A 14,571-nucleotide genomic window follows, 5' to 3' on the forward strand; every position below is an offset into this window, starting at 1 on the left:
GAGGTGGTGGAAGATGTGTCTAATTTGGCTTAGCCTTGGGAAAATAATGGAAGGAAAGACTGCCTTAATGTTTCTAACCTGGTGATAGCTCTTTATGCAATACTTCTGGATGGCTCACAATCTAAAAGACAGAAATTGAAAAGGGAGAATGCAACATAAAGGTAGGCTTGTGTTTTAGAGCAGGTTCAGAATTTATAGACAGATGACCAAGAATTACACAGTGAGGACCTCTGATAGTTAAGTCATCCATGGTGTTACCAGACTGACGAAGTAGATGATATAAGCAAAGTGGATGATGGCCAGATAGGAACATAGATACTAATGGGTTAAATAAACGGGGCTGTGCAAAACAGGCCTAAGTGATCTTATCAGTGGGTGGGCAGAACATAAGCATGGCAATTAACTGATATTGTTATGAAATAATAATAATAATAATAATAATAATAATAATAATAATAATAATAATAATTTATTATTTATACCCCGCCCATCTGGCTGGGCTTCCCCGGCCACTCTGGGCGGCTTCCAAAAGAATATTAAAATACTATAATACATCCAACATTAAAAGCTTCCCGAAACAGGGCTGCCTTCAGATGTCTTCTAAAAGCCTGGTAGTTGTTGTTCTCTTTGACATCTGGTGGGAGGGTGTTCCACAGGGAAGGTGCCACTACCGAGAAGGCCCTCTGCCTGGTTCCCTGTAACTTGGCTTCTCGCAGTGAGGGAACCGCCAGAAGGCCCTCGGTGCTGGACCTCAGTGTCCGGGTAGAACGATGGGGGTGGAGACGCTCCTTCAGATATACTGGACCAAGGCCGTTTAGGGCTTTAAAGGTCAGCACCAACACTTTGAATTGTGCTCGGAAACGTACTGGGAGCCAATGTAGGTCTTTCAAGACCGGTGTTATGTGGTCTCTGCGGCCGCTCCCAGTCACCAGTCTAGCTGCCGCGTTCTGGATTAGTTGTAGTTTCCGGGTCACCTTCAAAGGTAGCCCCACGTAGAGCGCATTGCAGTAATCCAAGCGGGAGATAACCAGAGCATGCACCACTCTGGCGAGGCAGTCCGCAGGCAGATAGGGTCTCAGCCTGCGTACCAGATGGAGCTGGTAAACAGCTGCCCTGGACACAGATTTGACCTGTGCCTCCATGGACAGCTGTGAGTCCAAAATGACTCCCAGGCTGCGCACCTGGTACTTCAGGGGCACAGTTACCCCATTCAGGACCAGGGAGTCCTCCACACCTGCCTGCCTCCTGTCCCCCAAAAACAGTACTTCTGTCTTGTCAGGATTCAACCTCAATCTGTTAGCCGCCATCCAACCTCCAACCGCCTCCAGGCACTCACACAGGACCTTCACTGCCTTCACTGGTTCTGATTTGAAAGAGAGGTAGAGCTGGGTATCATCCGCATACTGATGAACACCCAGCCCAAATCCCCTGATGATCTCTCCCAGCGGCTTCATGTAGATGTTGAAAAGCATGGGGGAGAGGACGGAACCCTGAGGCACCCCACAAGTGAGGGCCCAGGGGTCTGAACACTCATCCCCCACCACCACTTTCTGAACACGGCCCAGGAGGAAGGAGCGGAACCACTGTATAACAGTGCCCCCAGCTCCCAGCCCCTCAAGACGGTCCAGGAGGATGTTATGGTCGATGGTATCAAACGCCGCTGAGAGATCCAGCAGAACTAGGAAACAGCTCTCACCTTTGTCCCTAGCCCGCCGGAGATCATCAACCAGTGCGACCAAGGCAGTTTCAGTCCCATGATGAGGCCTGAATCCCGACTGGAAGGGATCCAAATGGTCCGCTTCTTCCAGGCGTGCCTGGAGTTGTTCAGCAACCACGCGCTCAATCACCTTGCCCAAGAATGGAAGATTTGAGACTGGGCGATAGTTGGCTATCGTGGCCGCATCTAAAGATGGTTTTTTAAGAAGTTGTTTAATAACCGCCTCTTTCAGCGGGTCTGGGAAGGCTCCCTCACGGAGGGAAGCATTCACCACCCCACGAAGCCCGTCGCCCAGTCCTTCCCGGCTAGCTTTTATAAGCCAGGATGGGCAAGGATCAAGGAGGCAAGTGGTTGGTTTCACTCGTCCAAGCAGCCTGTCCACATCCTCGGGGGTAACAGATTGGAAATGATCCCACACAACTTGACTAGACAGGACTCTAGCACTCTCCCGCCCCGGCCCTGCTCCCACGGTGGAGTCTACCTCTTCTTGAATCTGAGCGACTTTATCTGCAAAAAACTTTGCAAAGTCATTGCAGGAGATCATGTGGCCCCTACTGGGCCCTGATGGAGCAGGTGGTTCTGCTAAATTGCGAACCACCTGAAAGAGTCTCCTGCTGCTGTTTTCCGCAGATGCAATAGAGACGGTGAAGAAAGTCTTCTTCGCCGTCGCTATCGCCACTTGGTAGGCTCGACATTGAGCTCTAACCCGTGTCCGGTCAGATTCAGAATGGGTTATCCGCCACCGGCGCTCTAGCCGTCTCAACGATTGTTTCATTGCCCTCAGATCCGTGGAAAACCACGGGGCTGTCCGGACTCCATGCAATCGGAGAGGGCGCTTTGGAGCCAAACAGTCAATAGCCCTGGTTAACTCCACATTCCAGCGGGCCACCAGGGAATCAGCTGAAAGGCCATCAACATGGGATAAAACATCCCCTACCACTCTCTGGAAACCATTTGGATCCATTAAGTGGCGGGGGCGGACCATCTGAATCGGTCCCGCCTCCCTGCAGAGGGGAAGGGTCACGGAGAAGTCCAGTTGCACCAGGAAGTGATCTGACCATGGCACTTCTTTGGTTTCACTTTTACTTAGTGTCAGATCACCAACATCCATAGAGGTGAACACCAGGTCTAAGGCATGTCCATGACTATGAGTTGGGCCAAACTTATTCAGGGACAGCCCCATGGAGGCCATGCTTTCCACGAAGTCCCAAGTGGCCCCTTGTAAGGTCGTGTCGGCATGGATGTTAAAATCCCCTAGGACAACCAAACTAGGTGTCTCCAGGAGGACATCCGCCACGACCTGAAGCAGCTCGGGCAGGGAACTAATGACAAACTAATGACTTCCTAAAAATCACTGCAACCCCCCCTCCCCGCCCACAAGGCCTGGGTTGCTGTGCGTAAGAGAAACCTGGTGGACAAGCAGCGGCAAGGACGGGCCCATCTGCTTCATCCAACCAGGTCTCTGTCACACATGCCAGGTCAAATCCTCCATCCACAATCAGGTCGTGGATGGCAGAGGTTTTATTCATCATTGACCTGGCATTGCACAGCAACACTTTCAGGTCATGTGAGTTTCCCTTGTTGATTCCAGTATCCTTCCAGTCAGGACCAGACCTGGAGGCAGGGATAGTCCTCAAACAACGACTAAGCCTGCTTCCTCGGTAATGACATGGTCTGGTCTTAGCGTAACTCCTCCTCCTACCCGTGATCACTGAGATCGGTTGTCCGAGTGCATCCCCCCCTGTGGAACCTGCCCCAGCCATTTTGTTTGCTGGGACCCACTCCCAGGCAGCCCTGACCCCTCCCCTTAAAATCAAATTAAAGCCTATACAAAAAACAAACTAACAGAACAATAAAACTATAAAAACAAAAAACAAAGTTACAAACACAACATAATTAAATTAAACAAATTCCCACACCCAACTAAACACCCACCCCACCCCCCACACCCGAGGCCTCCCTGGAGCCCCATAAGCTGCGGAGGCGAGTATGGGGCCCGCCCCCAGGCCCAAGGTGGAAAATGGGCTTCAAGGGGGAGCGGTCCTCCCCAAGACTCATAGGCAGAGCGGCAGCAGTGATGTCCTGAGGTCTCCTTGGAGCCTTATGTGCTGTGGTGGAGTATGGGGCCCGCCCCCAGGCCCAAGGTGGAAAATGGGCAATTAATTGATATTGCTATAATTTGGCTATTATTGGGGTAATATTGATAAACTAATAAACTTAATTGCAAAAAAAGAACATAAGCATGACTATTTATGGACTGCAAGCGAGTGAGTAAATGTGGAGGCCTGTCACTGATGCTTGGGGTATTTTATGTTTCTCCTGCTTGCCATCCAGTTAATAGTAGAGCCTTCTTGGAAGCATATGTTCATCCTTCCCTTCATTTGAAGGCCTTTTGCACTTCACACATGAGATTATGACCAGTACATTAGTAGCAATAAAGAAGAGCATTGTACTCTGAAATTTGTTCGTATAACTATTATACATTGCTTTTTTTGATGTTTTTCCTTCGTACTCTCTTTTGTGATAGTAACGAGGAGCAGAATTTGTTCTCAAAGGTGATTCTTAGCACTGTCAGTGTCTGCTATCTGTAGATGACTCAAAGGGGTGAATTATTTTAAAAAACACTGTCTTTCCGAGGGCAAGATCTCATCTTCTACATTTGCTATTCAGTATACCTTGGAGAGGATTACATTGTTGAATCTTGTTAAAACTCTGTGAAAAAGCTTAGCCAACTCGGACTTCCCATGAGAGACAGAGCCTTAGTAACTTTATCTGTAAGCACTGCATCCTGGCCAGCCATTCGTATGGGTATCAGCTTAATTACATCCTTCTAGTGTGGGAATCCATTACTTGGAACATTGTGTCCATCCAGTTCAGAACCAGTAGCTCTTTATAGAGTTCTAACAGAGTCTTCTTAATCATCTTGACAGAGACCAGGACATTGCAAGGATTGTCAGAATCTCTTCCTTCTGCAGGAGTCAGAAACACTTCTGTTCAAGAGTGAGAGAACAGTTCCCCTTGGGGAGGAGAGCAAGGGATTGTTCTTACTAATTTGCAGTTCCCAAGATAGGCAGATGGTTGCCTTCCAGTATTAGATCTTTTGTTGTTGAACATGTTTTGGCCACGTAGAACTCCATATGCCTTGTTTGCTAGAAATCCTGCTCCACTGAGCAGTTTGTGCCCTTGGACCTGAAAGACATGTATCTTCATATTTCATCTTACACATGGCATTGATGGTTTTTTAAAAAGCGCATGAATAGGGATGCACAGTGCCCTGTTTGAGGCGGCACCAACATCAACAATTCTGCTATCTTTGGGTTGTAGCAAATTATAGTCTTACCCATTGTAAACCCGTTGAAAATAATGAGCATGGCTAACTTTGATCCATTAATTTAATTGCCCTACTCGGAGTAAAATTTAGTTGGCTACACTAAGTGTGCTATTCCTTGCAGGAATAACTTGTGGACTTTTGTGTTCTGAACTCAAGATACACAAGCTTGAATCTTGCCAGAAAACCCATCTGGAACCAATGCAAATGATCCATTGCCAATTTGCTACTTGATTCCTGATTTAGTGGTACATTTCCTTTATTGTAGGGCTTTGTCCCTTCAAAGGAATATCAGATGTATACATAGCTTGTCTCTACTTGCCTGCCCCAGCTTGCTCTAACCACACATCCCTAAACATGTCTGCAGATGGCTTCTCTGTTCAGGGAATAAAATATTCCTGAACACAAATGACTGAGGCTTTACGTGTGCTAGGGAGACACTTTCCCACTGCATCCCTGCCTGTTCTGCCAGAGGATAAGCTGCTGTCCATCTGGTAGAGCTGACTCAGAAACTAGCTCACTTATTAAAATACACAGGAGTGTTGCATGAGTAGCTTTGCCTTGTTTTAGTCCAGTGCCCTCGTGTAAGGCATACAGGGAACAACAGAGAGAAGAACGCAAATGGAGTTTTATTGAGAGAGTGTAACAAAATGGCACTTTAATGATTAACAATAAAAGCTATCCCTGAGACAGTGGGGATGCCAGCAAAACGAACGAGAAACACATACTTCAGTGTTTCCTAGAGATGCACTGAGTCCAGGTAGTTATAATCTGATAGGCTTCACCAGCCTGGTGTCCTCCAGATGTTTTTGATACTGCTTTCACCACCCTCTGACTATTGGTTGTGCTAGTTGGTGGCAGTTGTAGTTGAAAATATTTGGAAGGCACCAGGTTGGGAAAGTTGGTCTCTGATGTACAAAGACTTACAAAAGAGTAGGGTGGTCCCAAAATGATAATTTCCAGGTACACAAAAGGAAGTTTGTTGTTGCCTGTCACAAGAAAAGAGAGGGGGTGGGGTTTTTAAAAGTTAAGTTTAGATGGGCTTTACAGTAGGAGAGTATAAATTTCATTAAATAATAATAACTGCTGCGACTACTACTACTTCCAAGTGCCTTTTGTCATAGTTTGTTAGAACTTTAATAGCTTACTTTCATCCCTCCCCAAAAATGTATATTTTAGAACCACCCCAAAATGGTAGTGGAATATTGCTCTCAGACAGCATGTGGTTTATACCCTTGTCAAAGATGCTGTTCCAGAGTGCTCTAAATACTTGTGACAGGTTGGTAGACTCATTGAAAGGGAGGTTGTTTGTGATCTCAGAACCCAAGTCACAAGTCAGTTCACTGGAATAAAGAGCAGTGACATGAGTCTTGAGGGTGTTTGAATAAACCCCACAGAGGTGGTGTGTACTGTTAGCAAAGAATAAGCTTATGAACAAGCAAAGGAACGTGAGAGGTTGTTGTAGGATAGGTTTGATGCAGCCTAAGAAGCCTTTATTACTTGCTTTGTGTTCCATACCCTCTCTCTCCACACTGTGTTTTGTCAAGCCCTTACTTTCTCATTTAATCAGAACCAGGAATTATCAAAATTCCCAGCTGTTCCACAGGTTTTGCCAATAGCAAAAAGGTCTGCTGGTATTTTGCCAGTCTTTCTCAGAGATGTAGACTTTGTATGTACAGTAGTCTGGCTGATTGTCTTTGTTATCCTCTGTTGCTTTCTGGTAAGGCTAATACCTAACAGACATTTCAGGAGGGCAACATGGTCTTTCTTAATCTTCTTAAAGATCATCCAGCCTACACTAGGGTCCTCCAACCAAGAGAGGCTGCAGCAATAGAACAGGCAGTTCTTAAGTTGTGTAATTGACAGATTTCCCCATGTAAGCTAGTTTGCTGGTCTCCTGTATGTAGGATCGCACGTCATGAAGAAAATGAAGATTCTTACCTTTTATGTTGGAATTGCATTGTACTCCTCTCCTCTTCAAGAGGAATATAACTGACATGATTTGAATTGCAGATTTTCGGTGGTGTGAAATAACTAAATGAGAAGCTACTGTGCCCTACTATTTGCTTCCAGATGGTTATAGAGGAAGGGGGAACTGTGCAGATTCAGTCCTGTGTGTGTAACTGAACAGAAGAGTCTAAGAATAACAGTTAACAGGGAATATTTGTTTTCTTTCTTCCATGAAGTAGCCTTAGATCGCCCTCTGTTGCATAATCAATAAACTGCAATACAGTCTATGCTGGGCTGGGCTAGAGATGGGATTGCATGTCTGCATGAATGTTGCTTCTTTGGGCTTCAGATATTTAGATCTGAACTGAGCTATTGGCCTTTTAAGCTAGTGGAAGTAAGGAAGTGATGGCATGGTGATTGTTGCCATATTCCCAGTTGCCTTACCTCCAAGGGGTGTGACAGAGAATCCTTTCACATGCTTGGCTTCCAGCAACTGCTGGGAGCAAACAAGCACAGGAATCAATATCCTTTGCCATTTTACTTGATCCTATGGCACATAGTGATGGAAAATATTCTCCTGTATTCTGCATGAATCAAATGCAGCTACTTCCCTGTGTTCTGGGGGGATTGGTGGGATGTATGTGTGCTCAGTTTGGTGGATAGCTGAAAGGACTTTCAGTTTTGTAAATGCTTTTGGATATGTTCTCAGAGCTATATGAAGAACCAGTTACTATTGATAAAGCAGCTAGTATGTGGATTAACATGAACACTAGTTATGAGTGTTCTTTCTAATTACTGTTTCAGTTTCTCTCAAAGGAAAGTTATTGAAAGGAAGTAATTTATCTAACAGAGCAATTCTAGCCATGTTTACTCAGTTCTACTGAATTTGATGGGGTTCACTCCCAGGTTAGTGAGGTTATGGTGGCAGCCTAAATTACTTGCAGCAATTCTTAAACAGGCCTCTAGTATCCTCAGGTTTTGTTTTGTTTTGTTTGTTTAAAGAAGACTGGTTTTTTCTGCAGCTTTCCATGCACTTGATCAGCAGCATCTGGCACTGGCCACAGAATTTACCTTTTGGATTGGACTTTGGTTTGGCCAAGGATAGTGGCACATGGTATTATGTCTACAAACTTTAAGCTGAAGACAAGTTCCCTACCAGAGCAATATATCTTGCATTGTGTGTGATCTTAAACTCTTCAGAGCATACTAAAGAAGGTTATTGCTACCTGTGATGTAGGTTCTTTTTTCATTAGCCTAGTAAGTGGAGGCCTATAGACAAAATTATCAAAATTATGTTTTTGTTCATAGCACTTATTGACTCAGTGTATATGCTGAAACGTATGACTCGCAAACCTGCAAAAAGTATTCATATTGGTTACCCAGTACTCTTGCTCTCAGTTTGGAAAGGAGTTCTTAAACTATGTTATGCTAAGCCTTTCAAATAGCTTGATCCCAAGCATTTTTCACCTGCAAATAGAGCAAATTCAACCATGGCAGTGTACTGTCATGGACATGGAGACTTTTTTCAGAGTCTCAGAACCAGAACAAATCTTTAGGATTAGGGTCTTGTTAAGGGTGGTGGTTTGGGTTGTTTAAGCCCACCCAGATGCAGCTAGAACACAGTTTAGGTAGCCATGCATTGCATATTGTGTTGGAGCAAGGGCAAGGCAGATCAATGAGTAAGATGGAGAGTTAAGATATGCAGCTTCTAAGGAAAATGAGGGGAACCGTGGGAGCACCTCAGACAAACAGTCAGGATTTGAAAAATGAAAAGCTCTCTTACTTCCAGTTATCATAATATACACCATCATGGAAAAGGTTAGCTCTCTGCCTCTTGGCCAAATAAAATGCCCAAAATAATGGATAAGATAGAACTGGTATATGTAGTAAAATTGGAGTATTAGAATGGTTGTGTATGCTGAAGCTGTATTTTATTCTTTCTGGTGCATACTTTGTGATGGATGTCAGAAGAAAGGCTAGCACGGGACACAACTGTCAGAACTGGCAACAGTCTTAAGCGCGCTTTCAGCATAATGGGCTGGTATGAAATGCCCTGGCTCAGAGTAGCAAAGATCAGCCAGACTTCTTAATTGTTCTCAGTACAATAAATCCTGCACCAGAAACCGTAACATATTTAAAGCTGCCTCTGCATCCCACTAGAAATCTAGGAGATGCAGATCAAACCCATGGTCTCAATACCCCAAAATGGGATTAGAAATAAAAGGGTTGGTGCCAGTTCTACTCTTGAGTAGGACTTAGTTTAATGCAATTCAAATTATTTTTCATGTATCTGTTAAACACCTTTTCTCAGTGAGAATGTTCTAAAGATCATTTGTAGTCTGAACAACATGGAATTAGTGTGAGTGCACCATTTGTTCAGGTGAAACACAGGGAAGTTGTGTGGTATGAGAATCTAAAAGCAGTTTAAATAATGGGTTAACCAAAGCAATATTCTAGGCAGTAAGGCTTTCTCAACTATGAATATGGCAAAATTGAAGTATAAATGTCTTACTCAGCTTAATAGTGCTCAAATGCTGTCTTTTTTCCAGTTCAGTTGTGAAGCAGAGGAGACTGACTTTCACAGTGCCAAGGTTGTTGCCCTACATGCAAGTTAAACTCTACTAACATCTAATTATCATTTCCCTGTTTGCTGAATTGTACTATCCTAGCATATAAAATGGACATAGTGTCAGTTCAAATGTAGCATCAAACTGTGGTTTCGCATTATATTATTGAGCCTTGAATTTGTGTGGTTAGATTCCTTCTTCAGCTACCTGTGAACTCTGCTTTGCTTGCAATCTCTGGCTTTTGCAAACTAGAATTTGCCTGGTTTGGATAAAATTGCAAAATATAGTTTTCCTCAAAGTAAGAGTTTGCATGGAGTTCTGTGTCTGCAGTAGTTTTGTGCATGTGACTTTTTTATTTTAAACCAAGAATGGAATGGTTAAACTTTGTGTAGCAAGTAAATGTTTGAATATCTCCAAGGGTCTAAAGATTTTTACAAATTGGCATAAAGGGATGCTGATTTCAGCCATCCATTTCTAATGTGGCAAGAGGACCAACGGTGGTTACAGGTTTGTGCATGTGGTCATGGCGTGTTTTAACCAGGTTGTTTCTTCAGTCATTTTGCATATAGTAAAAAGATAAGGAGATGCTGCAGTATGTGGTTTTGCTGCAAGTTACCAGTTTGGCCAACTGCTGCACAAGCCCAGTGCCAAAGTCTAATGTGGCTGCAGCTAACAGCACTGCGGCTAACAGCACTGTTGTTCATCTCAGTTCACAAGATTTAAAAACCAATTCAGGCTGTTGGTAAGAACAGAAGATGGGGGAAGAAATAGTTGAAAGTCAGCAAAAGTCACCTTGGTAACTGCAGCATTACACTCGCTCAGAATGAAGAGACTTCAAACATGACTACAAACAGCTTTAAAGAAACAAAAAGAATTTAATCATCTAAAGAATTAATCTGACAACTGCCCACACTTACACCTCCCACAATCCTTCAATCACTAGGGAATGAGCTTTAATCTCAGATTCCCCTCCAGTTCCATAAAATGCTAGATATGCAGTCTTCAAACTGGGGCATTTCCGGCACAGTGCTCTCATTCAAATGCTCTCCCTCTCCTAACACAGCAGCCTTGGCTTTTGTCAGTTTTTTGTTTCATTTCTTTCTGGATGCAAACCGAGGATCATGAATTATTTGTGTTGGTTGGGTGAAGCATTCAGTCTGGTGGAGATGTTTACAATATTTTTACGTGCTAGTTACTGCAAAAAAGAAAACTTGTTCCACCTTTTACTAGCGCTTTTGGGAAGGAGCAGGGAGAGGCCAAGATGGGTGGTCACAAAAATACAAGTAATTGAAACAAAAGGCATGCTTAATTGTCATTTTTAAAGCTATAATTTTTAGATAAAAGAGAGTGCAGTAATGAATTATTGGGTTCCTCCCCTCCCACACTGATCCCCCCCCCCCCCCACTATCTAGGTTGCCTTCTTTTCCAAAGGCCAGGCATGGATTTTCATTCATGCTTGAAGAATGTGAAAATCTCCTGCATACTTGGTTTTCAGCTTAGTGTGTAGGTTACTGAACTTCTAATGTGTGGGTGGCCCTTCCAGTACCCTCCCATTCAAAGGTTGGCAAGGCAAAGAGAAGGGCCTTCACTTAGGAGACAAATTATATGGGGAATTCTACGCTTTCAGAGTCACTCTGTAAAGAAAATCTCTTGGTTTAAGAGTTAGAACTAGCAAATCTGAATCACATATGGGTTATGGGGAGCTTATTCCAGGGACTTAATATATTGTCATGTTTTGAGAAGAAGCTCATCAGGATGTGGTCAAGCCAGGAAATGAGGCACAGTTCAGGTTAGGGGAACAGACTTCTGGAATACTGGAGCTGGCAGAGCTTTAAGGAGGAAATTGCAGCAGCAAAAGGCATGTGGAGGGTTCATGGACTTTTAAATCTGTTCTGTTCATTTTTCTGAGAAAGAAAAGTACCGTATTTTTCGCTCTATTAGACGCACCAGACGATTGGACGCACCTAGTTTTTAGGGGAGGAAAACAAGAAATAAGAAAGGAACGCAAAGCATCCTGAGCTAAGAGGGAGCGCTCCTTCATCTTCGCTCAGGAGGCTTTGCGGGGCTACCCCTGAAGCCAGGAGAGCAAGCGGGATCGGTGCGCACCGATCCCTCTTGCCCTCCTGGCTTCAGCAAAAGCAAGCCTACTGGCTTTCCTCCCGCAAGAACCGCGCGCTCTGTCCCTTCCCCCACCTCCTGCAAAAGCCAGGGATAGCTGCTCGAAGCCTCCGCAGGGCAGCGGGATAAAGGCTCCCCGCTCCCCTGTGGAGACTTTATCCCGTGGCTAAGCCAGAAGCTAGAACAGCCTGTGGGATCCCGCTTGCTGTCCTGGCTTCTTTAGCTGCACGCAGCCTCTCTGGCCGGGAGAGGCTGCGCGCGGCTATTGCTTAAGCAAAGACAGCCAGCGGGATGCATCCCACTCGCTGTCCTGGCTTCTTCTTTAGCCGCGCGCCTTCATCCCCTGCCCGGGAGGGGCTGTGCGCGGCTGAGGCTCCCCCAAGAGCCGCGCTCCCTTTAAAGAGCGCGCAGAGTGTGCGTACGGATCTTTAAAGGGAGCGCTAAGCAGAGCCTCCTGCCTGCATTCGCTGCATAAGACGCACACACATTTCCCCTTACTTTTTAGGAGGGGAAAAGTGTGTCTTATAGAGCAAAAAATATGGTACATAAATATCCCTTGTTATGCTAACAGCCTATTCTGTAGCAGTCCAGAATGAACGCTGGAATATGTAACTATAATGTAACCTGTGATCAGATACACAACATATGCTGTTGATAGTGGTGCAGCTACACTCTTGCCAGAAAAAGATATGGGCTTCTGAAGCTGCAGAGACACATATATACAATAGTATGGAATATTCTATTGATCTATGATGTTCTGTGGACCCAGCTACAGCAGTTCTGGCTGTATAACACTGCATTTGGACAACATGGCATTTGCATTCTGGTCATTGTTGTTTTATGTGTAGTTTGGTGCTCTGGTCAATAGCAGTCCCTGTCTCAGTAAGATGAATGAACCTGATCTTGTGATTAGGGCTTGGCGATGGAGAAGTTGGCACTGAAACACAATTCATGCGGGCAAGTTAACACTAGAGCACAATCTACAGTAAGAACAGTTCTATTTGGGGGTTTTGTAAACAGAAGCACAGCTACGTAAATCTAAGTGGATACAGTTATTTCCATTATGCCCTAGAACTCCTGTGGTTTAGGGTTCTCTCAGCAGTGGACCTCATACAAAAACATAATGTGAGCCTAATCCCCAAAACTTGTAAATTTACTTGTAAATTGCTGTCTGGAGAAACACACAGCTGCCATTATTACTGCTTTAACACTAGAGCCAAATATATTGTCACAGTTGCAGCATCAGAGTATAAGCATGAATTCTGCCCTTTTTTTAGCATTGCGATGAATACTTAATCTCATTTTTTATTATAACTACAGAGTAAAGACAGTTTGGTTCCAGTGTCCATAAGGTTTGCAACTGTTTTCTTAGCTTGCAACTTAGGGATGAAAAATTTCTCCATCACCATTTACCGTATTTTTTCCATGTATAGGATGCCCCTTATTTTGGGAGACTCCAAATTAAGAAAACACTCTTTAGCACTACCTGTCTATAAGATAAGCCCCAATTTTAAACCTAATTTTCTGGTAACCCCCCCCCCCCAGTCATATACACGGAAAAATACGGTAATTTGTATGCTGTTTTTCCATAGTTAAAACCATGTTCAAGACGGCTTACACCTGAAAAGATTTACATAATTACAAACATATCAAAAGTAGTCAAAAACAACGAATAAAGCATATCAAAAGTACACAACCATTATTGAACAATTTCTGCATGAATAAGATGTAAATAAATAAAATGTAAACATAAGCATACAAAAAATAATATAACAGCACAAAAAACCCCAGCAATCCCTCTTAAACAATACCCCAACCCAAGAGTCTATTCAGCAGCCCCAGCTTTTGTAGCTGGAGTCAGTCAGGGCTCTGCCCTCCAGGTGGAACAGGCTAGTAAGGCAGGGAGCAAGTCTTCCACGACTCACAGCCAAAGTTTAATATTCTTCTGGTGACTATATGCTGCTTTTAGGAGTTAGTGTCAGATAAATAGAATGTGTGGGTAGCAGGATAATTTTGCTAAATGTACATTGGAGATCAAGAAAGCTTAACTTAGTGGTCAATTGGCTGTTCAGTTATTTTAGAACAAAATGATAAACTGCCAAACTCACTATTCAAGAGTCTGCTCCGTGCTATGGTTGGTTTTTTAAAAAACAAAGGCCCAGCTATACATCAGTGCAGTTCTGTATCCTATCTAGTTTGAAAGCATTTGGCGGGGAGTGAAATATATTTTCTCCAGAGGTTCCAGCTGTATCAACCTGAATGTTCTATGACCCACATGGCAACAGTTCTGAAATGGTGGGCTGGAATAAATCAGTGAGTCATGGAAGACATCCTCCTCTGCACTTCTTGCCAGGGTTCATTAAATTGGGTGGGGAATCTCTGGCCTCTCTCCCCATCCATATTTCTCACTAGCCCTGCTCTGTACCCTGATCAAGTGCTTTTGCCTCGAAGAAATGTGTCCTTGACATTTGTATTGGTTATCAGAGTGGAGATGTGTAGAAATCTCTGAGTTGTACATAGTTGGGATATAGCCTGTTATAAGAAAGGTAAGAGTCACATCCATTGTTCTACTTGCTTTTGGATCTGGCTGTATGCATGACTGGCATGAACACCCTGGAAAGTTGCCCACGGCAATCTGTGGCCCTTTGTTGAAAAGTACCGTATTTTTTCGCTCCATAAGATGCACCTGATCATAAGATGCACCTAGTTTTTAGAGGAGGAAAATAAGAAAAAAAATATTCTGAACGAAACAGTGGATGTATGATTTTTGTGGTTCGTGCTGTGTCCACAGACATGTGATCTGATGGTGAATTTGGGGTGACCCAATGCAAAAATCCTGAGGATCCATGGGCTTTTACCTCCCCCCTCCCAGGCAGCCTCCCCTAGCATCC

General features: G+C 44.1%; 1 protein-coding gene and 1 long non-coding RNA gene across 3 annotated transcripts in view; one reads left to right on the top strand and one right to left on the bottom strand.

The window, feature by feature from the left end:
• LOC308477535 overlaps positions 1-14,571 on the bottom strand; it is a 74,391-nt gene that overhangs the window by 59,412 nt on the left and 408 nt on the right. The window contains exon 2 of the long non-coding RNA XR_013986614.1: positions 14,384-14,538. This is a non-coding gene — a long non-coding RNA (uncharacterized lncRNA). The remainder of the gene's footprint in view (positions 1-14,383; positions 14,539-14,571) is intronic.
• Positions 1-14,571, top strand: part of SUFU (SUFU negative regulator of hedgehog signaling) — a 76,392-nt gene that overhangs the window by 33,066 nt on the left and 28,755 nt on the right. The window lies entirely within an intron of this gene.

This window comes from Podarcis pityusensis (genome assembly GCF_964106645.2).
Source record: "Podarcis pityusensis genome assembly, chromosome: 5".
Classification (NCBI taxonomy): domain Eukaryota; kingdom Metazoa; phylum Chordata; class Lepidosauria; order Squamata; family Lacertidae; genus Podarcis; species Podarcis pityusensis.